The sequence below is a fragment of the Mustela nivalis genome (genome assembly GCF_964662115.1).
Source record: "Mustela nivalis genome assembly, chromosome: 18".
Classification (NCBI taxonomy): domain Eukaryota; kingdom Metazoa; phylum Chordata; class Mammalia; order Carnivora; family Mustelidae; genus Mustela; species Mustela nivalis.
In genome coordinates this window covers 17,078,450-17,104,463 of record NC_139037.1, presented here as the reverse complement: position 1 = coordinate 17,104,463, position 26,014 = coordinate 17,078,450, and the positions used below count along the sequence as shown (strand labels likewise).

The following is a 26,014-nucleotide window of genomic DNA, read 5'->3' as shown; positions in this document are numbered from 1 at the left end:
GGAGCTATTAATGTGTCATGTGGTTTCTGAGAAGAGGAAGAGGCTGCAGGCGGCCCTGTGGCACTCCTTCAGCCCGCCAGCCCCTGTACTTCCGGGCCAGAACTCAGAAAGCCCAGCTGCAGCGGATTCCTGCCTGGGTGGAAAGCAAATCTCAAGCCACCTTGGAGGTGTATGTGCCAGGAAGGTGCGGATCAATTGAATAGTTAAAACGACTGTCCTCCTGGGTAATAAGACCTTGTGCTACGGCGACATGGGGCGGTCGCCCTGAGACCGTGGGTTCTCACAGGATGGGGCTGAATTCGAAGATCTGGCCACCCTCCCCTCTCCTGTCTGCCATTCTACCAGTGACCAGAAAGGGGGCCACTGAGGAGAAGGCTGGATGGTGGCTGGCACTCACATCCCCACCTGAGCCATCCCGAGCGGCATCATGTCTCATTCCCACGTACCCTCTGTATTACCACTCAAGAACCCGCCTGCAGCCTGGAAGCTGAAGCCTGCAGGGCTCCTGCCCATCCTGTGCTTTCATGGAGGCTGAGCCCAGGATTTGGGTTGGGGGGAGGGAGGTCGGAGGAGCTTCCTCCATGATGCAAATCGGGTCTGAGATCACTCTATTCCCGAGTGTCCTCCTTTCGGGCACCAACTGGGCATCTCCAAGGCAGGACCGGAGGCAGTCGTCACTACCAAAGAGGAGCCTTCAACGTCCTTAATTAAGCCAGGTCCAGATCAGGAGGCTACGGGTACATCACCGAGCACCTAGACTGGCATGGGCCTCCCTCCCCAAGTGGTCTGAGCCTGCTCACATCCTGAGTTCTCTCACACACGTGCGTGAGCAGGGGGTCCTGGCACTCCCCAGCAGAATACGTCCCCTGCTTTAGGTGACTCTGTAGTGTCTGCCGCATGCCTGGCTGAGGGCCAGCATGTGACATGCTTCCAGCTGGTCTGCCCACCCTCCCTCGGAAGGAGAGGCCCTCCCGAGGCATGGAGACCAGGAGGGATCTCACTTTTCTCGGGCTCTGGTACAGAGGCTGCTGTCCCTGCAAAGTCCCTGCTTCCCTGCTGATGTTAATGGTTCATGAGCTGAACAAGGCTTGGAACATCCTTTGCTTAAGAAGAAATGACAACATACTTTCTGTGGGAGTAGAACTTTAAATACAAGTCCACACAAATGGCAGGATTTCTGCAGGCCCAGTGTTCAGCTGCATTTCAAGTACAGCATTTCCTCCTGGAATGGATTGGCCGGCTGAGCGGTGTGTAGGCATTTCAAGGCACCAGAGAACACAGATGAAGACAACAAACCTTCCTAAAACAGAACAGACTTGCTAAAATTCTTCTAAAGGGAATCATTTCACATTCAGCCTAAAGTTTTCTCTGCAAAGAACATTTAACAAACCGAGTCCTAGAGGAGAATTTATGCAGAGATTAAAAAGCAAATCGGTGTGAATGAGTAAATAAGATCAGGCATCAGCATCTCTCTAAGCCTCCAGGCAGCCCTTGGCAGCTGAGCCTGAGGCCGGGGCTTTCTGGATGTGGGCAGGGTCTCATTCACCAGGAGTGCTCAGCCCCTTGTTCCGGGCAGCCTCAGAGGCTGTCCTCGGGTCCTCCGTGCACACAGTATCACCGGAGCCCTGGGCGCTGAGAGAGCCAGCATGAACTCCCTCCCCGAGAGACGAAACCCCACTTGGGCTAAACCTGGGGCTGCTTGCTCCCGAAGGTCTCTGGCCTGCCTGTGGGATTTCAGAGCCTGCTCCAGAGCGTATAACTGGGAGGCGACTGGGGGCTGCTGGAGGGCTTCCCATGGGAGTGAGATGTGAAACCTCATTTGCATAAGACTGTGAATTAGTCATTTGTCCACAGCAAAGGCCCGTGGGGAAGAGATCACGGGGGTCTGTAGTTCTCCAAGTTGCCTCTCATTGCTGCCACCAAACTTGCCTTCCAAGGGTCTCCTGTGGCTCAGGGTTCCCACTCACCCCTGCCCCTCTGGTAGTGGTAGCTGTCTCTACGCGGTCTTGGCTGTTGAATCCTGCATTTCTGAAAAGGGAAACAAGAACCGCTGGTGCTGGGTCATGGAGGCTGGGTGTCCCCAGATTGCTGGTATAGACGTGCTGGTGCAGACAGGGACATGTCTCCATCCAGGAATAACTACTTAAAAGATAAGCACGCTTTATCTTTGTGAACATCTGGGTAGACGGTTTCTTTTTCGTCTCTACCTCTGCCTCCAAGCTTAGGATAGGACTCTTGCCTCACTTCCTCTACCCTCCCCTACCCTCCCAGGGGCTGGAGCCTGCTCCCCGCCATGAGGCAGGACTGCACTTCTAGGTCCTCTTGTGGTTGGGTGGAATCATGTGACCAGCTCTACCCACTAGCTGTGAGTGCAAGTGGTCTGTGTCACTGCTGGGCTAGAGTACTTAGCACAGGTGTGAGAACTCCTAGAGTTCTCTCCCTTTGCCACATCTACCTGTAGTGTTCTTTTTTTTTTTTAAAGATTATTTATTTACTTGACAAAGATCACAAGCAGGCAGAGAGGCAGGCAGAGAGAGGGGGGAAGCAGGCTCCCCGCTGAGCAGAGAGCCCGATTGGGGGCTCGATCCCAGGACCCTGGGACTATGACCTGAGCCAAAGGCAGAGGCTTTAACCCACTGGGCCACCCAGGCGCCCCTACCTGTAGTGTTCTTGACGGTGGCTGCTCTATCAGCCTGGGTCCCAGGGTGTGGAACCATGGAGCAGCGCCCCAGCTAACCCTGCTCCCTACATGTCATAAGAGCAACGACAGAAAACTGATTATAAGCCACAGCATAACCCCTCCCACCCTGACCAATAGAGGAAGGCTGCTCTTTCTTTCTTTCTTTCTTTCTTTCTTTCTTTCTTTCTTTCTTTCTTTCTTTCTTTCTTTCTTTCTTTCTTCTGTATTTATTTGAGAGAGAGAGTGAGAGGGGTAGAGGGAGAGAGAATCCCCAACCAACTCCAAGCTGAGCACAGAGCCCGAGGCAGGGCTCATCTCACCGTGAGATGGAGACCTAGAGTAGGAGGCTTAACAGACTCTGTCACCCAAGGACCCAGGCTTCTGATTTCTTTAATCCATTTACCAAAAACAAGACTAACTGATCAACAGCCCTCAGTTTCCCCAGTATATAGCCAGATTGATGCCCCAGACCCAACTCTCTTTAAGAAAGATTTTAATGGCAATAATGATGTTCCTCTGCCCTAAACCCGGACCAGATCAGAGGCTCACTGCTTTCCATCCCTCCGTGTATGTACTGAACAGCTAATTCCCTGCTCAGGGCCATGAGGCATCTGGAGAGCTGAGCCTGAATCTTTTCATTTTTAATGGAAATCACTCCTGCTCAGAGAAGGGGCCACTGCTATTGATAGAAGTATTAAAGTAAATCCACACACATGGGATCCAGGGACCCGTTGGTTGGTTCCAGGGACCCAGCCAGACCCACAGGGGACCAGGCAGGAGGGAGTGTCGAAGAGTACACTGGGGGGGCTCAGATCGAGATGGTGCAACAGCCTGTGCTTAAGGGTTGGGGTCCGACATTGCCGGGTTGTGCTGGCCAAGGGGTGCTAGCCTGGGCTGGAGAGGGCGGAGAGCTGGGAGGTGGGGGCGGGGGGGGGGCGCGCCTGGCATCCAGCTCTTCTGAGTCTGACGCAGCACTGTGACTGCGGGGTATTCTGCAGCAAGGCCCCAGGAATTTCTGGGGGCAGAGCCTGCTTTCTAGGTGTGTGTATTTTAGTGCGGGGTGTCCTCCTGGAGGGCATGGAGACAGGAAGGGGGTACGTGGTGGCTGGAACGAGCAGTGAGTAAGGGAGGGAGATACAGGAGAGTCTGGGAGAGCCGAGAGCAGGCATGTGGGAAGCAGAGGTGCTCTGAAATCCTGCCCAGCGGGCCACGCTCTGACCACAATGACCCACCCGGTCCCAGGTGGCCGGCAAGGACACTCCAGGGAGGAGCAGCTGTGAAACATGGGCCCGAAAGGAGGATCCAACACATTCACTGACAGTTTGTCTTAAGCCGGGCTTGTTTAAGTTAAATGCTTAGAATGTCTGAGTGAGTAGCTTCCCACCTACACCACACGATCAGCCTAGCCTCCAGTTCGGCTCCGAGCAGGGCGAGCAGAGCCTCACTGGCCCGGCACGTGTCCTGACCTCTGGGACGGATGAGTGACCCTCTGGCTGGTTAAGGGTCCGAGCAGCACCCCTGGCTTGAGGCTTCCTGCACCCCCCCCCACCACTAGAGAGACGGTAGATAGGGGGTTCCACCAGGCTTTGATAAAGTTTTGGAGAGAAAATTGCCAGAACAGAGGTCAGCACCGAAAGGGAAACGGTCTATACAGTTTCAACCTGATTTTGCTTTTAAAAATAGGCCCCACATGAGACTTCAGCTGCGTGATCTCATCCATCCCGCGGCCCTCTGCCCTGGGTCCTGGGGCCACCATCCTTCTCATGCCCCTTCTGCCCCTGGAGCTGTGGCTTCTCTGAGCCTTTGGTTGTCCCCTCTTCCCCTGCCCACCCTGAGGAGCTAGACCTGCCTCTTCTCCCCTCCCTTCATTGAATGTTCAGTATCACCTGTTCCCAGGTGTCTCTCGGGATAGCTGACTTCTTTGTCCACTGCATCCCCCTCCTTCCCCCCCTCCCCCCTGCCCAGTTCTGTCTCCTGAATAGTCCCTGAGGCTCTGGACATCCTCCATACCCTGCCTCTTCCCACCAGCTTCTGTTCTGCCTCCCTAATGCCTCCTATCCACTCCCAGGGTCACAGCCAGCTCAGGCCCCGCTCTGTCCCAGCTAGACACTGCCCAGCCACTACCTGTCTCCCTGAAGCTGACCTCCCTTCCTCTGGAACCACATGGCAGCTACAGGGATCTTTTTAAACTATACAGTAGACCACACTGCTCCCCTATTAAACTCTTCAGTGACCCCTCCTGACCCCAGGAGGATGCCCAAGCACCTGGCAGGGAAGGGCACACTAGGCTCAGCATTCTGGTCTACAGGATTGCTCTGCATTCCCTCCTACCTGTGAAGTCCCAAGGCCCCTGTGTGGTTCCCGACCACACCCTTCTAGGCCTCCCTGCCTTTGCTGGGGCCATTCCCTCATAGGCCTCATCTGTGGGCTGGGATGGGGCTCAGGCTCTGGAGGGGGCTCAGGGTTCAGAAGTCACCGTGACAGTCTCTCAGTCTCTTCACCAATCCCCAGCCAGTTCTCTTGCTCTCTGGCCCCAGAGCTAACGAGAGGGACCTTTAACCTGGCTGGTGGTTTCTGTGCATTTATTGCCCCTATTGGCAGTCTGCACACCAGAAGGGGGACCAGCCCCCCACATCTTCAGACTTACTAAGCTAGAAGCAGAACTAAGAGAGGAGGCTGAGCAATGGTGACAAATTCCATTTCTCAGAGCAAAGGGGGGAAGTGAGGAAGTGTCATAGATGGCCTTGTGGATTGTCTCTGCAGATCAGGGACTGTGCTCTTGTGGTTGACACCAGCAGCCTCTGAGCTGTTCAACAACCCCCCCCCCCAGCCCCACCGCCCCTGCCCCTAGTCCCAGGAATGCAGGTTTTTGTGTTCTAACTCCTAGGCCTGTGTCCCCCTGCAAGCACTTAGGTTTTATCACCTGACTCTAGCTGTGTCCGGCTCAGAGCAGGCAGATAATAGGAGCCCTGACGACCCATAAGCCTCAGCAACTCCCCTTCCGTCCCCTCCCCGGCCCAAATCGCTTTCCACCAGTTGTTTGACAGTGCTTGTTTCATAGCATCCTTACCAGCTCTGGGGTTTAAGCAATTAAAAGAAAAAAATTTTTTAATAGTTTAGTGGGTAATGCTATCTGGTTACATTTCCCGACATTTCAATTATATTGTATTCCTCCACTTCTGTGAAGTGCTGCCTCAAGTCTTCCCCGTGTATTGAAGCAGTTTGTATTTTCTCCAAAGATTTGGGTGGGTGAGACACACCCCCTCCCCTGGCCTTGCTCGCCTCAGAGGGAGGGAGAGGGGTGGGCCCAGAGTGCCAGCCCCCTGATGGCTTACCCAGAGCTCTGTTTCTAAACTTTTTAACCAAACAACAGAACCTTTTCTTAATTTCACACAGCACCTCTTTATAGAAAACATGAATAATTCGCCTATGTGGGAAGACCTGTGCATCACCCCCCCTCCAGAAGCCCCTGTCTTACCTGAGGAGGGGCTGCTGGGACCCTCTTGATCGTCTGAAGAGGGGAAGCCACCGCAATCGGGACCTGAAAGCAGATGAGCGGTTCACAGGGGGTGTCGGGGACTCAACCTACAGCCACCCAGCAACCCAGAACAGGTGAGCCAGGTACAAAGATCAAGGGGCCCCACCTGCGCCAGAGGCAGCGCCACACCCTCCACTCGCCAAGGAGAGGGTGTGGACCCGGCTGTCCCCTAGGACGCGGACGGAGGAAGTGCAGCCGGAAGGGGTGGAGGGGCACGGAGGTTTGTGCCACAAACCTGCACAGGCGTGGGGGGAGGTAGGAGGGCTGACCGGTAGAGAGGGCTCTGCCTGACGGGTGAGAGGGATGAGAACTCTACCTGAACAGCTGGACACGGGCCAGGCTGCGGATGTGTGAGGTGGGGAGCGGAGAGAGGCGAATTCAGAGCTCCAGCCTCGGGGCCTGGGTTAGATCTGATAGACGAAGCTGGAACAATGGGAGCTTTCCCCCAGGACCTTTGTGTAATCTCAGCCTCGCCAAGATACGTGGGGATGGGAGAGAGCTGAACCCAGGCGGTAAAAGACAGACGGGGGCCACCCGGACCAGGGGTGGGGCAGGGAGGAGGAAGCCGCACGGCGAGACAGAAACAGGGCGCGTTCACAGCAGATAAGGGTAAAGATAGTTTAGGGGACGTTCAGCAGAGACACTTCTTGACCTCAAGAAGTGGGGTCTACTTAGGGGACGGTCGGGAGGACCCTCTGTGAGCGGTGGCCTTTTACACGATGTCACCGGCTCTCTGCATCCCTCGCTGGCTCAGTCCGCAGCAGCTCCAGACACGCCCCCCAGTGGGATTGGTGGGCTGGGTCTCTCTCTGTGGCTCCGCCCTCCCCTTCTAACCTCGCCCCAGGCCTCGGGTATTGACCCCTCCCGGGACACTCTGGCTCCGCCCCCTGGCCCCAGGCCCGGGCCTCTCTCTGACCAAGTTCCCTGGCTTCAGGCGCTCCGGCTCTTTAGTCCCGCCCCTAGTCCCAAGTCCCGCTCTCAGCTTTCCAGCCTTACCCTTGACTTGAGGCCCTGGGAAGTTCAACTCCCACCCCGCGGGGCTTCGTGCGGCCCTTGTCGGCCCTCCACCTTTTGAGGCCAGGACCCTCTTCAGTACCGTCACATGGAGCAACCATTCCTCCCCAACACTCTCCTCCGGACCAGCTCCCGTCATTTATAGACATTTACTTTACAAATCACTCAAACTGTGTTTCCGAAATCCGGAATTTAAGTCCCGGTCCCTTGGCCCACAAGCAGAAGGAGTTGCAGAGGGCTGGCAGGAGTGTTTCTTTTCTCGGAAAACAACTGGCTCTCTCTTGCTTAGGAATCCCCATGGAGAAGCTCCAGGGAGACCCGGGTTCCAGGCCTGGGTCAGCTATCCATCTGAGCCTTAGGTGCCCCCTTCCCGGTCAGACATGGGGTCACTCCAGTGTCTTGGGCAGCTGCGACCAAAGGAGCATGGGTACTTGATGTTGCCACATTAGAGTGGGAAGAGGGAAGCCATGGCCCCTAGGACCTGTGTTCCCCCAGGAACCCTTTTTCCCATGTGGACACCCTAACTTGTTTCCCCCTGAGTTAACCACCTGGAGGCATCCCTCCCCACCTATAGTTTGGGGAGTCCAACCTCCAACCCATAGCCAGGAGGTCAGAGGGGGCTTTCTTCCGGCCTCCAGGGGAGGTCCTGTCCCCTGTACCTGGGATGCCTGCCTCTTTACCCTCCACAGGCTGATGACTTGTGTGCACCTCTGTCCTTCACCCTCTTCGTGGGCTGACCTGACCCTAGGCCACAGGCCGGCAAGCATCTAGAAGTGGATACGAAGGAGGCAGGCCTCTACTGAGCCACCCCAGCCCACATGACTCTCAGGTCCCACCACCCTGGGGTGGGGAGGAGCTCAGTCCACGTCTCTCAACAAGAAGTTTCTCAAGGAAGCCCTTTGTCCTCAGACCTTCCGTAAACTGTCCCCCTCCAGCTGCACAACCTCTCTCCCCCACCAAACTCTTCTAAAAAAAAAAATTCTCTGCACATTTTTTCAAAATAGAATTAAATGACAGGAACTATTTAGGGAGGGGCTCCCGAGAGGAAGTGGGATCACTACAACCTTGAAATTACAGGACTTTTTTTTTTTTTTTCCCCTCAAAAGAAAAACTCATCCAATCATTGATATTCTCAGTCAGATCCTGTTTTGAAATATGCTCCCCTCTGTCCTTTCATAAACTATAGGCCTTCTCCCTCTTTGAAAATAAGAGCACATCAAATTAGGGATTAGAAATGGGGAAAATTCAATCAGAGCCGCCCTCAGGCCTGCTACACATCTCAGTTCACTCCTAGGCCAACAATATCGGCTCCCGCTACAACCCAGCCCAGCATCATCATTCAACACGCACCAGTAGGAAATGGTGAAACAGAAGGACCTTTCATCCCCGAGTGAGTGAGGACTGCAGGGCTGCTCTCCTAGCTCCGGAAGCCGGCAATGCCTGGGCAGAGTGGAGTCAGGGCCCCTTGCTTAAATAGGCAGTAGGGGAGGGCGGGCCTGGGGGGCGGGCATGGAAAGTGGACTGTTTATCCAGCACAGCAAGGCAGTGTCTACGGATCCAGCAGTGGTCCTGAGCTCGCGCCTGCCTGCTTGTCCACCAGGAGCCCGCAGGCCCCAAGACCGCAGACCAGCACCTGGGTTGACCTCTGGTGGACGTGCAGCTCCAAGTGAGCCCATGTCCCTGGATGTTTGGGCCAGGTTCCTGAATGCCTCTACATCCCCTGAGACATTGCCCAGTCAGGAGAACCAGCAGTGGAGCTGGATGGATCTGCTCCCTAGAACAGTAAGTAGTGGCCTCAAGCACGGCATCTCTCCAAGCCTTAGTTTCTACTTCCTTTCTACAGTTTCTACTTTCTTCCTAATTTCACAGGTCCAGAAATAATGTGTGCACAGGGCCTGGCACCTAGGAGGTTGATTTATTTATCCACATGGTAATGCTGGGGCCGGGTACCTTCATTAAGGTTCAAGCCCAGAGATGTAACATATGTAAAGTCACACAGCCCTCTAGCTGAGTGTCAGGGTCAGACATCTTGCAGACCTGAGACTAGGTTGGGTTGCTGGAAGCCCCTTGGGGTGAGGGTGAGAAGCAGTTGCTGGCCTTGAGGAAAAGTGCTGACTGAGTTCTGGTGAAGGGATTTACCCTTAAACATCCAATACCAAGGCAAGAGGAGAGGCATGGCTGGACTGGCATGCTCAGAGGCTGGTCTGTGCATTTGGTTGAGATCTTATTGGTGGCGTGCAGAAGTACCCCAGATTTACTGCTAGCCGTGGCTGGTGAGAGGACCTTCCCCCCACCAAATGCATATATTACAGCCCTAACCCCCAGTGTGGCTGTCTTTGAGATGGGGCCTCTAGGGAAGTAATTAAGGTTAAATGATGTCAGAAGGGTGAGACCTGATCAGATCGGTGTCCTTATTAAAAAAAAAAAAAATCTGAGGGGCAACTGGGTGGCTCAGTTATTAAGCATTTGCCTTTGGCTCAGGTAATGATCCCAGGGTACTGGGATCAAGCCCCTTATATTGGGCTCCCTGCTCAGTGGGAGCCCTGCTTCTTCCTCTCCCACTCCACCTGCTTGTGTTCCAGCTCTTGCTATCTCTCTCTGTCAAATAAATAAATAAAGTCTTAAAAAAATAAATAAAACAAAATGCAACACAGAAAACTACTTCATCTTAAAAAAAAGAAAAAGAGAAAAAAAAGACATCTGAGCCTCCCACGGCCTTATACCTGCATGGAGGAAAGGCCAGGTGAGGACTGCAAAGTCAGGAAGAGAGCTCTCACCAGAGACCCGATCAGCCACAACCTTGATCTTGGGCTTTTAGCCTCCAGAATTGGGAGAAAATACATTTCTGTTGTTTAAGCCACCCTGTCTGATCTTTGGTTCTAGCAGGCCCAGCAGACTAACACAAGTGGATACGATTGAGCCTGGGGAGCATGGAAGAGGACCTCCAGTTTACACAGCTGAATGGAGGCTGAAGTCGCTCATTGGCCAGGGGTGCAGTCGGCCAAGGGAGGGCTGTGGTGTTGGGGGACATTTGCACGGATCTGTCCAGGTGGCAGTAGAATATTCAGACCCACAACTCCTCAGAGAAGTCTTGGCTAGAGCAGGATTTGGGAATTATTAGCGTACGTTAAATCTCAGGAGTGGCTGAATTTCATCAAATCACTTCCTCTTTCTTTTTCAACTGGTCCGTTTTAATCCCAGTGTCTTGTTATATCAGATTTTGTCTTTCATATTTTTGTAAAAAGCCAGAAATTCCCTCTTTCTTTTTAAGTATAATTGTGCACAAATTCCGCCTCCCCTACCCCCTACTTTTTAATGAGTCTGTTTTCTTCTACTTACACATAGCAAGTCTTAGGAGCATAATTGCCATGGGATTAGGACACTCCTATGTGGTTCGAATGCCACATTTCTATCCGAGATTCATCTTGTCTTCAGAATGTCAGTCCTCTTGTCATTCTTATCCAAGTTCAAAAGAACGTATCTCCCTTCAGCTTGCCAGATCATTCCATACTGTAACTAGCAAATGCTGATTTCTTTCTCTTGGAGTTAAACTTGAAAGGCACATTTCTAGGCAGAGCTGTTTTTTTCATCTCCCTCGGAACTTTTCTTGTATTGTTTCTTATCTGACTGTTTCCCTCATCGCGTGCCTCGCCCTGTTTCTCTTTCTCTCACCAGCTGTAGGGCTGTGACACCATCTCTCATTTCCAAGTGGGTTGTTTGTACCTCTCTGATTGTCTTCTTTGTTTGCATTTCTGGTTTGATGTCTTACTTTAGCCTCAACATCCCTGCTTTCTTTGCTCTGTTGTTTCAGTCATCTCAACGTCTACTTTCAGACACGTTTCAGTTATTCTATCGTTTCCACCATGGAATTACAGCTTTTTGGGGGGAGGGGGCTGGGTCAGGGAGTTCTGATCTGTTCTTGTTATTATTGTTTTTTGTCACATTTCTCTCACTGTCGTTATTACCCTGTTCATCTTATTTGTTCCTCGGGCATTTCAAATTCCATCATTTAAAGACGAATGAACTGACACATAATTGAGGGCCCACTGTGTGCAACCGCTGTTCTGTATTTAGCGCTTGTCGGAGCCCGCTGCTGCTGTAGGTTTGGTACAGCAGAACTCTGCAGCTAGAACTGGTTTGAGGGAGGTTCTGGTTAACTCAGATTTATTCCATCTTGTTCCAAAAAAGACTTAAACTGTGTTCTACGTACAATATAATAGATTTTTTTAAAGCAGTGAGGGAATTAGAGTTAAGGGAGAATAAAGGTAGGAAAAGCAAGTAGCAGCCATGCAGAGCTATCAAGAGAGTGTGCAGGGGGTGAGGGTCTCTGTATTCTGTTAGTGGCCTCAGTAGGCACAGAGGGGTTGTGTCTTATGACTAAGGCTTCTCCTTTTTATTTCTGCTGGTGGTGTTGACATGACCCTTTGTTTCAATTTGTTACTTGAAAGTCTGTTGCGCAGAAGAGGTGCCTTTGGTGTGAACCACTCTGCAAGCCCCCTAGGTGGGGAACACTTAAAATTTTTTTCCCAATAGGGATGGAATTGGAAAGAGACAGAGGCAAGAGGCACACCTGATGGTGTGGGCGGGCTGCATGTAAAGGGTGGGACAGACTCCTCCTGTTCAGTCTTTCAAAAAGTTGGTATTGATTGAGCAACTAATCAGCTGTGTATTTCCTGAGATCTGAATCAGAGAGCTTCCCTGTTTTGGGGTAGCAAGTGTAATCTGGGAATGGAAAGCTTCTCGGGGTCTCTCTGTTCCCACAGAACTCCAGAGTGGCCTCATTTCACACCTCTCAGGAAACAATTTGCCGAGTGACAGATTGATTGGTGTATGGGCGGTTACCAAAAAAGAATCTATTTTATTAGCTATTTGTCTTGCAAAGTGAAATCGTTTTTTAAAACTTTATCAAAATGTCATCGTCCTGGGGTTGTGCCCCTGGCTTGGAGAGACGATCCGCAGACCCCACAGGGGAAGGGCTACCATGTTTGGGTCTTCCAGGAGCCCTCCTCAGATGAGGAGCCTGGGATGTGCTGCCCAGCCGGAGGCTCTCTCAGGGGGCAGGGGTTGTGGGGGTTGAGGGCATGAGGCACAGCTGGGCACCAAAGGGGTGTTGCCAAATCTCATCCTGATGCCTGAAATGGCTCTCTCTCTCTCTCTTTTTTAATATACCACGGGAAAAATTAGAATTTAGACATTCATACACATGAGAGACCACGTACAGGTAACTTTGCTTTTCTATTTGAGAAAGCAATAGGAAACATTGCACTTACTCATTTTTAAAAAATGAAAACCAAGGATATAAAATCTTTAAAAAGTATTTGGTTTTCTATTGGTGGCAGTTAAAGAAGAGAGAAAGATAGAGGGGGACTGAAAGCAGTGGAGGGAAGCCAGAGGGTGGAGTTAAGTCCCCCAGAAGCCTCAATGGGCGCAGCCCCCATCAGTCGGCCAGTGAGCAGAGGCTCTGTTCTTGGCCCTTCCCTCCGCCCTCAACTCGTCCCATCCAGAGTCAAGGCCGGTCACTTCCAGCTCTGCAGTCCATTTCCGGTCCCTGCTCCTTCTCTTCTCTCCCTTCTTGGGCCTCCTCAGTTTTTGCCTGCTGTGGGCCATCTACCATGCTCAAGTCCCAGCCCAGGTTGCCAGCCCAAGCCACTCTGAGTTCATGCTGCCCCTTCCTCTGTTCAGCACCTCCAGATCTCCCTCTGTACAAAGAACAAATCCCTCTACCCAGCCTGGTCTGGGGGCCTTTGGTGATGGGGCGCAGCCTTCCTCTGCCTCATTTCTGCCTCTCCTTCCCTCCCACTGGTTGGTTCTGATGGCCCCGGCTCTGGCTTTTATCTTTCCTGGAACACTGCATACTCTTTCACGCCTGCGTGCCTTTGTACATGCTGTCCCCAGTGTCCGGGACACCCCCCGTTGGTCCACCTGGCACCCATCCTCTGTGGCTCAACTCTGCAGCTGCCAGCTCCCGAACTTCAATCTCACACCCACCGAGTATCAGACTGTAGCCGAGAGGCCCCTGAGCACTGAGCACAGAATCCATTCCCTGAAAGGCACTCAGGGAGCCCCGATTGGATTATATAGTGGCTTCTAACCAGGCCAGAATGACGGTCACCAAAACGTTCAGTTCCCTCTGTCTATACCAAGTGGTACAGCAGGAGCTCTGAGAAAACTTCCTGGTCGTTTGAGCTAGTGCATCAGTTAGACTGCCGTGTAGAAAGGGAGATTTGGGAATACGTAGCTAGAGTGGCAGAGCCTAGGCTTGAAGTAAGACTCATCCATGGCCCCCTCCTGGCTTGAGTTTTGACCCCACAGGGCTCCCTAATGCTCAGAAGGACCCACAGGCAGGGGAGGAATCCCCCCAGAGGTCTGGGAAGGCTGGCAGCCACCGCCCTCCCCTCTGCTGCCACCCTCCTGTGTCCCAGAGGGATCTGAGGTGGATGGTGCCACTATTTGTTCTTAACACCCGAGTGTGAATCAGTGTGGGGGCTGTTCCCTTGGATGTCTGTCTGGGCAGAGAGCTGGGGGTGCTGGGAAGCGATAAGCCAGCAGGAGCCAGGCAGAGCTATTGTTGGGGGTCACCGGGTGTCCGGTCAGCCCCCTCATCTCTCACTGTGTCCTTCAGACTTTCCTCCACCATTCATTCTCCACACAGAAACCAGGGTCCTCTTTCTACACGTAAACCCAAGCACCCTCCCAGCTGAAAACACCCCCAGGATAAAACCCGTGCCCTGAGTCCGCCATCCTCTCCGGCGTCCCTCCTCGCTGCTCGCGCCTCCAGAGCTCTCCTTGCTCCGTCTACAGTTCCTGGTCTCTTTCAAAGCTGGCCTTTCCTCGCACTGTCCCCTCCCCCTGAAACCCCCTTGCCTGGCTTGCCGGGCCAGCTGCTCCTCCCCGTCAGGCCTAAGGGAAGCCTTCCCAGTCTCCCTTCATGCTTACTATTAGGGAATCCCATAGGGAGCGCCCATCGCTTCCCTTCCTACCTCTGAAGAGGCTGGGACCAGGGTCACGTGTCAGACAGTCCTGGCTACCAGCCTACAGACAAGATTATGGGGAATGACAACTGGGGCTGGGGGTGGGGAGGAATATGCCCCAAATGTGCCCCTCCAGAGGGAGATGTCAGATCTGGTTCTGGGAAGTTGGGGGCCTTATAGGAGGACGGGGATCATCCAAGAGGCAGGCAGTTGCTTGGCACGTGCCTGAGCTTTGGCCACGTGGGCGCCGCGCCGAAGCCCCAGCTGTGGATGAGGGCAGATGGAGGACAAAAGGGGGTCAAGGACAGAACCACGGGACTCATCCCATTTTTGGCTCAGTGAGGAAAGAGGAGCCAAAATGAACACTTGGGAGAAGGCGGAAGAATGCAGAAAAGGTAGCTAAAATATAGCACTTTTTTTTTTAATTTAGTTCTCAGATAATCTTACTTTTTTTCTTTTTCACTTAGAATAGCTGGAAAAGGAGGGCCCTATGTGGCAGTCCGTGGATGAGAAAACCATGTGTCAAAGCTTGTGCCGGGTCCCTCACTCTATTTTTAACTTCCTGACACTACCTCTTTGAGCCCTGAGCAGGACTCCTGGCCTGAGGTGGCCCGAGCCGGCACCTCCGAGGCTGAGGTGGCCAGCCCTCCCTTCGTTCTTCAGAAACCACCAAAAAGCCAGCCATTCACTTCTCTTGACCAGAAATAAATGCATTAGATAAATGTTCTCAGGCAACCTTGAGGGATGTGGACACGAAATTATCCCATAAATTACTTTTGTTTCCTCTCCTCAGTTCAGAGTTGGGTTTTTGGTTGGTGGTGGTGTTCACATTAGTATATGAAAGTTGGACGGTAATTAATATTCTTAAAATAGAGTGCCCCTATTCCCAAGTTTAGAAAGAAAAACCACCCAGGAATGAAAGAATGTGGACGCATGTGAAATGCGACTTCTACTAGCCACAGAATCTTTTATGAGCCTCAGTGGGGAGCGCCTGGCCTGTGGGATTTGTGGCAGAACACGCCAGGGCCGACCGTGTCTGCGGTTGCTTTTCATTCTGTTCCCAGTTCCAGGTCAAGGAAGCCTTTGACATCGTGGCCAGGAGCTGTGGGGGGGTTCACCAACCTCTAATTACAGTTCTTTTTTAAAATATTGATGAACAGTCCCTCTGTTGATTCACTTGTTTTTAAACAGGGTGGCTGTAGCGAGCAGACTCTCCAGGCCTCCTCAGGCCACAGAGCCTCTCCCTGCACCTCGAGGTGCTGGGATTCTCTTTCAAACACTGAAGGAAGAAAACTGCCCCTATGGGTGTGTGTGTGGGGGGTCACTTCAGGATTCAAACCCAGGCCTGGCTGGGCTGCAGGGGGAGGCCTTGCTTTCCCCAGACAGGGACTTTGGGCCTCTGCCGCTCCTACTTAGGCTTCAGGGTTGGGGTGCAGGCTTAGGCAGGAGGGGCTGCCATCCTACTCCCACCACCCTCTGGCCTGAGACCCCACTGCACCTCTGGTCACCCTGTCCCTGACATGTCTGTTACCTGGGATGGAGACAAGTAGGACTGGAGGGGATCACTTCTAGTCCGAGGGGTCCGGAATAACCAGGTGCCACCCGTCCCATCCTGGGGACACCCACACAGAAGGACCTAGCAGGCCCAGGCTCCCCCAGAGGCACCTGACTACGATGTGGGTACGGGAGGTGATCCCTATTTTCCTGGAGGACTTGGTGCCTGGTCAGCTGCTTCTTGCCTGTACTACTAGCTTTTCATCGCCTGTCCCCACGGGCTGAGGACTTGGCTGGCAGCCAGGCATTGACATGGTTTCTGTAAGAACCTTGTCTAGAGAAAAGCACCTCATTACAAATGGGATATGTCAGCAGTGCCCATGATACTCCAGAGCTCCTGACTCTGTGGGGCTGAGGCCAGGCTCCTGACGCCATCACCTTCCCCATGCTACAGCTTAGCCGAGTAGCTACTGTTGTGACCATTTTACAGATGAGGTGCCCAAGGCTCAGAGCAGTGAACCTTGCTCCCTAAGATCACCGTGGAGGGGGTAGCATTTGAACCCAGCTCCAGCTCCATCTGACTCTGAAACCACAGCTCTTCTCAGTCCGTCCTGCCACAGAACTCCTGGTCCCACTTCCGGCCCTTGGCAAGTGGCCTCTGTAAGAGGCACCCTCAGATACATGCGATGTGGCCTTGGGGGAGGGTGTCGTGAGCTCTGCTGTGGTGCTGCTTGTCAGATCCTGCCCCGCTCGGCTGGGGTGCCCCCTTAGTTGGGGGAACTTGTTGACATGACCCATTTGGACTACAATTTTAAGAGGTAATTATTGGATCAGCTTGGTGACCATCAGGCCCTTCTGCTACATGCTAGGAAATGGACATAACCCTGTTACAGGGTAAATCAGATATAATCAGCGCCTAATTCAATATGGTGGCTCTAAAGTAACATTTATCAAGTACAGAAGCAGGTCCAGTGAGTAAGACAACAGTAGTGGTTGGATTAGACTCAGACAAGAGGAACCCATTTGCTGATAGTTTTAAAAAGATTAAGTGGGAGAGACAAATTTTTCCAGCATTGTCCATTATTAGGTACATACACTCACATGTTCTAGACACACACGAGGGCATCTTCCAGATGTGCACACCTCAGCCTCACCTGGCCACACTTCATCCTTCAAGTTCTGACAAAAGTGCCTAGACACCTAGAACACCTTCCTGTCCAAAACTGAGCCTGGGTGATGAGCCAGTGGGCAGGGCTGGCCATTCCTACCCATTCTGTGCCTGAGAATTGGAAAATGCTCAGCTACAGAGCTTGAGTACATGGCCAGCTTCTTTCTGGCCAGCTCTGAGTAAGATAGAATCTCTCTTCTGACTGGTGGTTTGGGAGTTACATAGGCTAAAATAATAGTCAGATTTCTGGGTGATTGTGATGGCATCTGTTACTTTTGCATTCGATGGAATGTTCCGTCTCCGCCTCCTTCCCAAATGCCGGCCAAATTGACTGACAGCAATTCTGGGCCCACACCAGACCCTTCTCCGCAAACTTACAGAGGCAATGGTCACTAAGAGCCAACGATGTTCCACTGACTGCTCCCCCAGCCTCCCTTAGCTATATGGGCCTGCCTTCCAGACCTCTGTGGAATCCTCCAAACCCCTTCACCCACACTGGGGCTGGCTAGTGACCTTCCTCTGAGCCCCCACATCTCCTCTTAGGCTCTTGGTCCCCCAGCTCATCTCACAACCGTTAAGAACTCTTATAATAAGTTCCTTATTCCATCACACTTACAATGATTCTGCCTCCCTGATGGAACCCTGAGGGATAAGGCACCCCACCTCTTCAGGTAGACCTCATTTCTCTCTTCTGGAAAATGGAGACGGTATGAGACATACCAGTTCCAGGAAGGGGGCTGAATCCAGATGCTAGGCCTGAGCTCAGGATTGACTCTGGCTCGTACACAGGTCATAATCTGCGGATAAGCTTTAGGTCAGAATCCTGACCTAGTTGGGCTTTTTGGCTTGGCACCAGCTGTAGCAGCCCCGCAGAGCAGGGCCCTCGTGAGGTCAGTGGAGGGGTTCCTGCTCGTGGCAGAAGATTGGTGCCACGATGGAGGGTTTAAGGCAATGGCTGCTAGTTAGAGCCTTTCCTGATGGGATGCTGGTGTCTCAGTCGGGAATGCAAGCCTAATTTGGAACATCATTCTCCCGGGAAGCCAGTGAGTGCTGAGTTAGGAGGCTTCCAAGAAGCTGCTGAGAAGGGCGAGAAAGGCTCCTTGGGCAGAGATGCGCTCTGCTGACTTGCTCATGCGGAGGCTGGTTCCCGAGATGCCGATGGGCTGGGGAGTAGATGTGTGGATGCTGGGTCTGGGCACTGCACACACAGTGCCTGCTTACCTCTGGCCCCAGGTCAGGGCTCCCACTGTCATACCCTGCCTGCAGATGTCCCCCTTCTTCCCTGACTTCAGGTCCCTGCTCAGATGCCACCCCCTTGGAAGAGCCTGTGCCACCCCGTGTGAACTAATGTCCCCTTCCATCACCCTCTATGGCCCTATCCTGCTCCACGTTTTTTTCCAAAGTATCACCACCCAACCCATGATGCATTTCCATGTTGTCTTTCTTCCTCCACTAGCAGGTAAAGCTCCTTGAAGGCAGTGCTCAGGTCTGTTTTGTTCACTAGTGGATCTGCAACACCCAGAATGGCACGTGGCTCACGATAGACACCACTGCAAATCCACTGCAGCAAGAGAAGTGTCCTGACCTCACCTCTACCTCTGTCTTCATTTGTGCTTGAGAACACCGAAGACAGCAACCCCAGCCTGGAGGAAGGCTCCTTCTTGGGGTCAGAAAGGCTGGTTTGATCAGTTAAGTACCAAACATGAGTTCTCAACACCAGGGGTCCAGTCTTTTCCTCTGATCATTACGCTTGATCTTAGGATCTGTAACCATTTTGAAAGTGGATTTGGGGTGATTAAGTTCTTTTCTAACCTAATCCTGTATGGAAAACAAGATTTTTAAATGGAGTGAATTAGAATGGATTTGCTGATGTCTGATCACTTGTGCGATCATTCACCCCAGCACATTTCAAAGCCGGGACTGGGCATCCCGCCATGAAGAACATTCCCCTGGCTCTTCCTGTAAGGGAGGAGAGGAGACTTCTGTCCTTAGACTGGAAGAGTTGCATGGGGAGTCAGAGGGGCCATGGCCTTTGAGGAGCAGAGCTTTTGGAAAGCCCATGCCCTTGATTTTGTAGGGAGCACCAGTCCTGGCTGGTGGGTCTGCAGCCTGATGGGGATGGCTGGCAGTGCTCCAAGCCCTCACCGGGCTTCTCTGTTTTCTGTTGGAATCCTCCTGACCTTGTATTTCCTCCTTGGGAAATACAAGGACAGGTGTGCAGGCAGTGGTGCATGAGGAGGGTCTGGCAAAGGACTTTTGATAACAGGACTGCAGGGTCGAGTTGGGGGTCCCTCGAGGAGGAGGAGGAGGGGAGCCCCCTATGTCCCTGGCCCACCTGCCACTGAGGCCCGAGGTCCTGGGAGCTGGTGTGTTCACAGCTCAGCCCAGTACAGAATCTGGGGGTATCATGGCAGCAAGAAACAATGTTTCCAAGAAGATAAGGTAGAAAAGAAAGCTGTCCACCCAAACTGGAAACAAAAAGGCACTGATACTTGATGGGACCACTCTTGTGACCCGGAGCCTTATGGGAGACCCTGTTCTTGGCAACACTGGAAGCGGGGAAGCTGTGAGTTTCCAGTCACACCTGTGCAGACTTGCTGGGCCCAGGGCCACGCTGGGGTAGAACCTGGCTTTTAGCCAATATTTGGTAACTTTCAGAAAATGGGATTTTCCTCTTCTGCTGATTTGATTTTTAACTTTGGGGATTTATCATTTGTTTAATCTCTAGCTTTTGGGTGCAGATAGCAGGGTTTCTTTCCCTGAGACAGATAGATGCTTTGATGGGGACTTAGGGATATAGCCTCAGGACTCACAGCTGCCCTGCGTCTTCTGTCCTGTGGGCCTGGCTGGCACGGGCTGCCTGGCCAGTCTTCATTAAAGGAGATGCACAGGATCATTCTGTCTGGGAGGTTGTATGGTCTGTTCCCATCATGAACCCAGCTACATTCAGATGAAATGGCAGCTTGGGGTACAGCGGCTTGGGGCAGTGTCACAAGGCTTATGTCACTCAATCCTCAACCCAGTCATAGTCTGAGAAGTCCTCAGAGGTCACAGCTTTTTGCCCTCAGTCTGCTAGTGGCAAGGCTGGGATCTGCAGCCCCAAGGTTGTGTCACGAGAGCCTATGCTCTTAGCTATCCTGTCATTCTTCCCATGGTGCTTGTTTGATGATTCATTTCTTATTCTATATCCAGAGACAATGAGGTGGAAACCAGAAGAAAAGGGGGCTATTATGATAGCACTATTTGCCGTTTACCTAAATTGGATAATAAATCTCAGAGCTGCTTAACATACACATGTCGACCTCCTAAACATCTAGTTATCACTTAAAGCTATTTGATGGTAACGATGGTATAATGAATACTTTCGTATAGAAAATAAGATATTTTCTGTGAAATGGAAAAGTGAATGAGAAAGTGCATTTAGCCTGGCCCTCATCTTTCTTGGGGACAGGGCAACAAACCCGAGGTGGTGGGGGAGCTGCGTGCTGCCGCCGATGGCTGCACAAAGCACTCCCAGCCCCCTCCAGACTGGTGTGGTGCGCAGGGAGGGGAAGCCTGTCGCCTAAGCAGCAGCAGGCCCAGCTGAGTGAGGCTGCCGAGCCCCAAATAACTCCGTGCCCATTCATCAGCCTCAGCATAATTGGGCATCTGCCACTGGCATCTCCAGATGTTTGCCTTGATCAGACGTCGATGCGGTTCAGTGTTTTCATTGAGAGCCTCATAAAAAGCTCTAGCTGGTTGGGGACGCTTATTGTTCATTTTATTTGAGTTCCTTATCATGTGCAAAATGTTCCAGGCACCATTAGGAGACACAAAAGACTCAGAAAACACAATTTCGGAGGGGGGTGCAAGCTCACCCTAGCGTAGAGGAGACGCGGCCACTGAAATTTACAAACATTTGCTGAACACAATCAGCTGGTGGGAGTGAAAGTCTCTCGCAGCAGCACGTTGGGGCAGGGAGGTGGGGTGGAGGAGACTGAGGGTTTAAAGCCCGCCTGAGGGAATCTTCTAAAATCAGATGGGCGTTCCAGGCTGTTTGCTCATGAATGTGGTCTTCAAATGACATCGCAGCAAAATTGGAGTGTGGGGGACCCCCTGACCTGGGGCAGAAGCTCGGACAGGAGATCAAAAGGGACACATATCCTGTTTGAGGGGAAAGGTTTGAGGCGCCGGTCCAGGCATATGGTAATTATTGCTTAACCTAAACGTATCTTGGCAAGATACATTGATTTGCACATAGGTTGCTAAGGGCATTTAAGGGAAAATAGACCATAGGCGATGAGAACTGCCCCCATCAATTTACCAAATTCATGTCTGAGCATCATGGAAGTGTGGAGAACCTTGCTTATAGGTGCAAATTAAGGCTCTCCTCCTTGGGAAAGGATAATTTAAATGATCAATAACCTCTCCTGCAGGAATACTTTGAGAGTATTCCTTTTTAAAAATTGACTTCATTTATTCTTTCCTCTTATCAAAAAAGGATTCGTAGAGGTATATCACAAAAGATACGGCAGTGGGGTTTTTAAAATTGAAATGGAAAATCAGAACCCAGTCAGAAAAGAGAATACAAGTTTTCTAACTGTAGTGGCTAACCTTGCTTCTGTGACCAAGGTCTGCATTTAGCTCTGAGCTTCCTGGAGTCCAAGGTGAGAAGGGCAACATAATCAATGACATAGGTTCGACTACTGAAATGGACTGACTGTTAATCATTTTTTTTTAAGATGTTTATTTATTTACTTGACAGACAGAGATCACAAGTAGGCAGAGAGGCAGGCAGAGAGAGAGGAAGGGAAGCAGGCTCCCCGCTGAGCAGAGAGCCCGATGCGGGGCTTGATTCCAGGACCCTGGGATCATGATTTGAGCAGAAGGCAGAGGCTTTAACCCACTGAGCCACCTAGGCACCCCCCAACTGTCAATTCTTGACTGATTGTTTGTGAATTTATAAAAAAGCCAGAGAAACAGAGGAAACTTTGGGGGAAATGGGGGATATTTTTAAGATATTTACAAGGGAAAAGATGGATTTTGACATTTTTCTTGTGAGGCAAAGCTTGGCAATAATGACAGACGTGCTCACTAAGGTCTGGGTGAACCTGGAGTAAGCTGTGATTCAATCAGTTCATTGCTGAACGAATCACTTCGGACCAGGATGCAGGCATTTAGCATGTCTGGCCTGTCCTCAGGAAGAGGCTACGTTTGATTTCTCCCATCTCCCTAGACAGCACCTGGGACATTTTTTACATCAAGAGCTCGAACGTTGCTTCGTCTCCCCTGGGTTGAGAACACCGGGCGGGCAAGGACCCATTGCCAGCAGCCCCCTGGGTATCTGCCGGCTACTAGTAGGCCACTCAGCGTTAGATTGTAACAGCTCACAAACTAAAAATGGGAAACATATTCGTAAAATGACAAACACCTTTTGCAACCTAGTGGGAGCATTTTTGCCACTCTCAGGGACAACAATCGAATCTTTCTGTTTTCTGCCTTTGCAGTGGAGAACTTCCATTGGACCCGCCCAGAGGCAGGGGACATTTATGAAGCACCAGAGGAGTTGGTACAGTTGTGTTACTGGACTTCATTTTAGAAGGATCTGCTGTGGCCCCTGGGAAGGGGTGCTCACCAAAGGGCTCTGCCTTGGCAGACTTGTGGGGTCTCATAAGGCTCCCCCGACAGTAGGTAGGTGGTGCACAGGGCCAGGGGGGTGTGGAGGGCCGCAGTAACGATGCTGACCGTCTCCAGCGGTCCTCCTGGTCCTCCTCCCGGCAGGCTTTACGGTGGGATTCCTGCAGGCCTGCATTTTCCAGTGGGTTTGCAGTCACCTTTCATCCGCAATTACTCAGTACCGATTCCTGTGCTGCTCTAAAGATCCTTTGTGTTTCATCATTTTGTTTGAAAAAATCCCTGGAGGGCTCATTCTGGTCCCAGCAGGGAATGCCTTTCCTGAGAAATGAAGTCTGGGCTCAGGCAGGCAGGGTCTCTGAGAGGCTCCTGAGGTCTGAGATGCAGGCAGAGGGGAAGGGCGCAGTGCAGGGAGGGCTGAGGCCCTGGCCTGCACGTCAAGGCCTCAGGAGGAGGAGCATTCCTCCTGCATGTCTGCAAGCAAGACAGGGCTCGTGGCAAAGGCAAGGTGTTTCGGTCCCTCCTGTCCCACCCACGCTGGGTCTGTGCTGGGGCCCGAGCATCTGAAGTGCGGAGCTCTGAGCAGCGGTGCCGCCTCCGGGCACAGCAGCAGACTCCCGCCTGGGAGGCTTCGGAGAAGGCAGCTTTCTCCTCTGGGCCTTGCTTTTCTTCCTCTCTGAAGTGGGGATTTGAATAGTCTGTCAGTCACACCAGATCAAGGTGTCCTGATAAAATGCAACAGAGTGCTGTCAACCAGGTCTGGGGCAGAGCCTGTGCTGGTGGTGGCTGTGGTTCTGTGCTGCTTATCCTGTCCTGGCCCCCGAAGGACCCACCAACTCTCTCCCCCAAGTCTCGTGTCCTTGACATAGGTTTTATAGCCATGGGAGAGGGGGGCTGAGCTCAGTCCCTAATCAGGCGCGCCTCATGGCCTTCCCGACCCCGTGTGCACAGTGAGGCATCTGGATGAGTCCTGCCTGTTCCCTGAGCACGTGGGAATCAAGCACCGTGAAGACCCTGGAGAGGCAGCCCCTCGCCCCCCCAGCTCCAGCTCATGAGGACCGACAACCGACCGCAGTCAGAAGATCTCCAGCTCAGCGCCTGGCACACGCAGATGCCCGGGGGTGCTGGTGAGGGTCTTACAAACCGCTGAAAGCAAAGGGCTCAGGGAAGAGGGGGCCGGGGAGAGCTGGGGGGTGGGCCCTGTTATCGGTAGGTCTGGGACCACCCCACCAACCTGAACACGGCTGGCATTGTCACTCCAGATGCCACTCTGAGGTTCAGGCACAAAGGACGCGAGAATTCCCCTCCCCGCCTCACCCCTGCTACCCCCAGCCTCAGGGGTAAGATTGTCCCATATTTTTATATACTAAATCTGGCACTCTAAGTGAAGGGGTTAAGAGTAAACAGCAGAGAAGCTTCTGGATGTGAGTCAGCCTGGCCTTGGACACCTGAGACACACAGAAAGCTGTGAGGGCCTGAGCATTCCTTGCGACAGAGCCTCACCTCGCCGCAGTGTTCCACAGAGTCATTTTACCGGTTTCTCTACCACCATCTATGCCTATACTGGAGTAGTTGCTGGAGTTTTTTGCTTTTTTGTTTTTTAAGATTTTATTTATTTATTTGACAGAGAGCAAGTAAGAAGAAGCAAGAGGAGTAGCAGAGGGAGAGGAAGAAGCAGGCTCCCCACGGAGCAGGGAGCCCAACGTGGGGCTCAATCCCAGGACCCCGGGATCATGACATGAGCCGAAGGCAGATGCTTAACTGACTGAGCCACTACCCAGGTGCCCGTTTTTTGTTTTTTAATTCAGAAGTTTGGCAGGCATGGAGAAGGACTTACAATGTAAGTCAGGGGAAGGCACCAACAGTCCTGTGACAAGCAGGGTAGGTAACATAGAGCCACAGGGGTGCAGCAGCATGATGGGCCTGGCCCTGTTGTCTCTGCAGAATCGAGGCAGAGGGAAGACCGCTGAGGGCAGGGGCGCAGCTCCCGAAATGTCCTGTCAGGAGCCGCTTGGGGCTCTGCAGCAAAGGCCAACCCACTCTGCACAGTGGGACATCAGCTGTCATCCCTGACTGCCCCTTTGCCGGAATGGGAGGGGGCTGCTGTTGGGCCCAGAGGTGTGATGTTTGAGAAGCCAGCAGGACTGGGCCATGTGGCTGGACCACTTAGAGGCCAGAAGGCCCCTGTGGCCATGGAGGAGGGCAGCATCCAGACAGAGTGGGCCTGCGTGTGGCTCCTCGGGTGGTCAGACCCACAGGGAAGGTCAGTCTGGTCCCCCTGTTCCCGGGCCCAGGACTGTCTTCCTGCCAGCACCAACTCAGTCCAGTGATCAGGGCCAGGTACAAAGTCTTTGGGTGCCTGGTATTCAGGCCCTGCTGCAGGGCTGGAGTGGGGAGCTCCAGTTATGGGGATCACACTGCCTGGACAGACAGGGCCTCCGAGCTGGGACTGACACCCTCCACCATCCCCTGCCAAACTGACCACTATAGCTCAGGCTGGAAACCTGGGTTTGTGGGGCCCAGACCAACACTTGTCTTGATTTTCTGCTTGGGGTCCCTCCTCACTCGCCAGCAGGCATGAGAAGAAGGGTGAGGAATAAGGGGTGGAAATGGGGGGAATGGGGAGTAGGGAAGGGATGGGGGCTGCACCGAGGCTGGGCTGCCCCCAGAACTGAGGTTAGGCAGGTGGAAATGACGATGTGTAATGAGTAAAGAAAATGGGGCCCGTGGCCAGCAATGGAGGAACACATAGCAAACACATGCCACATCTTCCGAAAACTGGGCCACTAAAGCAAGCCCCATGCTTTATCACGGTTTTTGACTCTGTGAAATGGAATTTCTTTTTTTTTTTTTTTGAGGTTTTATTTATTTATTAGAGAGAGAGCACAAGTAGGCAGAGCAGCAGGCAGAGGGAGAGGGAGAAGCAGGCTCTCTGCTGAGTAGGGAGCCCAATGTGGGGCTCGATCCCAGGACCCTGAGATCATGACCTGAGCCGAAGGCAGCCGCTTAACCTACGGAGCCACCCAGGCGCCCCCATGAAATGGAATTTCTATCGCCCTCCCAGGGGAAGTGGCTGTGAGCCCCGGGGATCCCAGGCTGTGGGGCAGCCATCAGGAAGTGCTGAGGGTGGGAGCTGGGGGCAGGGAATGGAAATTCAGGTTTGGAGATGGGTGGCTGTGGGGCCAGGGTGCCTTGCATGGAAATGAGGGACTTTGGGGGACATGATGAGTTTGAGAAGGTGACAGGCAGCTGGGAACAGGGGCCTGGATCAGGGGGAGCCACAGAAGCAGAAGGTGGGTAAGGGCACAAGAAGTTTGTGAGCAGCCAAGGGGCATTTGCTGAGAAGAGAAGCCAAAGATAGGCTTGGGGGAGGGCTGGCCCCTAGAGCCAGCAAGGAGACAAGGCGGCAGAAAGGAGGTAGGAGGATGCTGGGGAAATGCAGTGCGTGGAGGCTCAGGAGGCAGAGGCAGTTGCCACTGGGCAGAGCTGTGCCCCAAAGCGAGACTCTGGGGAGAGCTGCACGCCTTCCTGGGAAA

General features: G+C 52.7%; 1 protein-coding gene across 11 annotated transcripts in view; it reads right to left on the bottom strand.

Annotated features, from left to right (window-relative positions):
• The window catches only part of SMPD3 (sphingomyelin phosphodiesterase 3), an 81,277-nt gene that overhangs the window by 21,343 nt on the left and 33,920 nt on the right, over nucleotides 1–26,014 (bottom strand). The window contains exons 1-3 of one of the 11 annotated variants that reach the window (XM_082711712.1): nucleotides 8,583–8,678; nucleotides 6,159–6,221; nucleotides 1,127–1,300 (exon numbers count right to left, since the gene is read on the bottom strand). The exons of 1 other annotated variant lie outside the window; for it this stretch is intronic. The gene's annotated coding sequence lies outside the window, so the exon portion shown is untranslated. Of the gene's footprint in view, nucleotides 1–1,126; nucleotides 1,301–6,158; nucleotides 6,222–6,324; nucleotides 6,416–6,534; nucleotides 6,971–8,582; nucleotides 8,679–16,798; nucleotides 17,060–26,014 lie in introns of those variants that run through there. 9 more of the 11 variants (XM_082711703.1, XM_082711711.1, XM_082711705.1 and 6 more) reach the window with 9 other exon arrangements.